The sequence below is a fragment of the Priapulus caudatus genome, unplaced genomic scaffold, assembly GCF_000485595.1.
Source record: "Priapulus caudatus unplaced genomic scaffold, Priapulus_caudatus-5.0.1 Scaffold58, whole genome shotgun sequence".
NCBI classification, from domain to species: Eukaryota; Metazoa; Priapulida; class Priapulimorpha; order Priapulimorphida; family Priapulidae; genus Priapulus; species Priapulus caudatus.
This window is the reverse complement of record NW_014577119.1, coordinates 1,141,364-1,143,725: the sequence shown is the minus strand read 5'-3', so window position 1 is coordinate 1,143,725 and position 2,362 is coordinate 1,141,364.

Here is a 2,362-nt window from a genome sequence, read left to right as displayed (position 1 = left end):
GATTATTCATTGTCGCGTTGTGGCTTCAGCGAAATGATTTGCATCTTGTTCATAAATCGGCGACAACATAATTGCAACAACAAAAAAACTACGCCGCGCTGAAAATAAAGCACTTCGACGATTTCCGCTAATATGGTCAGCTATTGACGTTAACGCTGCGACAGGGGGGAACTCGCTCGCGGAGAACAACGAAGCGGTAATGTGCGACACGAATGACTGGCAGGCGGAGTGTGCTACTTAGTTACGAAGCCGCGTTAGCAAACCTCCGCTTTCATAATATATATTGTGTTTTTTATCAAACCGTGTGCGTTATAATGTAAACGTATAAATCTTAATAAGTCGGGAGATTTGAGCCGTGCGTTTGGTGAAAATGACTGCGTTATAATAATGCTAGTTGTGTGAATTCTAAATTAAAATCTGTTGATGCGTAGTCTGAAGATAAAAAAAATGAAGCATCACCAGTAGAAAATTCATTCGTTTCCTGTGATGATTAAAAATCACAAGGCTCGGATCATTCCACATTTTTATCTATTTCAATCATGAATGTGCGTCAAATTATCTACGAAATTAAATTGGCTCGTATATAAAACTGAATCCACTTATATGTTCGCATACCGGAAAATATCCATAATGATGTTTATGTAATATTAATATTCGTCTTCGGGCACGACAATCTCATTGGGGTTTCAAGCAGAGATCTCGGCAACAATTGGTTTGCTAGAAGGTACTAGGAAGTAATTTGGTATATATATGTATGTATATATATATATACCTCAACGCGTATATGTTCGTACAACTCTCATTGCCCACTTGCATAGTAGCTACTGGCCGATATTTGTTTGCATTACAAGTGCAAATAGCAACAGAGTTTCTGTTCAATACTTCATAGCTTGCTGACGTGTGTGTCATTTTCTTTTGACCTGTTCCATAATCTCAAAAGCACATAAAAATGCAACAGCATACAGGACAGCATGTAAGCGAACATAACGCGGGTTTCATATATACTCTTGATACTGTCCACACTAGCGAGATGTAGCGTGGGGGTGGCCGCCGTTCTCGTCTACAGTTTTAGTGTCCTGTCCGTGCGCGCCGTCGCTTGCTATACGTCAGTCACACAAACGTGTGACGTCACAGGAAGCTGTTCTTATCAGGTGCTCCGCTGCGCGGAAATTAACGCTCCGCCCGTGACGACGGCGTCTGCGCCGACACTGTAAAGTGACGGCGTTTTTTGTGCGGCAAGAATAAAACCTCGACGAGACTTCATTCTATGATTTCTGCCACGAAATTCTCCTTCACGCCCGCGCGTGCGTGTCCGTGAACTTGGCGCGGCCTTGCGACGGCGACACCTATATATATATATATATATATCGATGACTAAGTGCAGTCCCGACGGTTATCACTCGCAGGCGCAGCGCGGGAAGGCGGTGGAGGCGGTGGAGACAACTCCGTACACACGTCGCTCCCAACGAGCTCACTGTCGTAGTCGTTATTAATCGTGTCTGCTCGCGTCGATTCTTTACAAGACAAAAATCTTCCGCGCTGCCGGCAAAATGTTGCCGCCGCTGTAAGTCGTCGCCGGCCGTTGAGACGGATTGCAGTTGTAAATCGACTGAGAGCGACTGACGGGCGATCGTAATGCCTGATGGTAATGGTAATGCTGAGCTGCAATATGCAACAGCGCCCTTACGTGCAGCGGGACGTCGCCTGTGTACGATGATTTGCGTCGACGTGGCGTCCGCCTTACGCGCTTCAATCTTCAAGAAGCATCAACTTATTATGCGCAACCGCATACACTTAGCATATATATGTATATATATACATATTATGTGTGTGTGTGCGTACGTCGTACGTGCGTGCGTGCGTGCGTGCGTACGTACGTGCGTGCGTACGTGTGTGCATGCATGCGTGCGTGCGTGTGGTTTGGGTGCGCATATAAATGTGTGTTCGTGCGCGCGTGCGTGTGTGCATGCATGCGTGCGTGCGTTGCGTGCGTGCGTGTGGTTTGGGTGCGCATATAAATGTGTGTTCGTGCGCGCGTGCGTGTGTGCATGCATGCGTGCGTGCGTGTGGTTTGGGTGCTCATATAAATGTGTGTTCGTGCGCGCATGCATGCGTGCATGCGTGCGTCCGTGTGTGCGTAACTCGTGCAATAAGATGATTTGAGTTTTAGCTGCTGGAGGTGTTGAGAGCATTTCATAGCAAGCAGACATCGTGAAGTGACACGCACGCACTAATGCCGCCAGCACCGCCCGAGCAGCAGCAGCATCATCATCATCATCATCATCATTATCATCATCATCATTATCATTATCATCATTATCGGAATCTTCTTTTCCATCTTCTTCGTCTTCTTCTTCTTCTT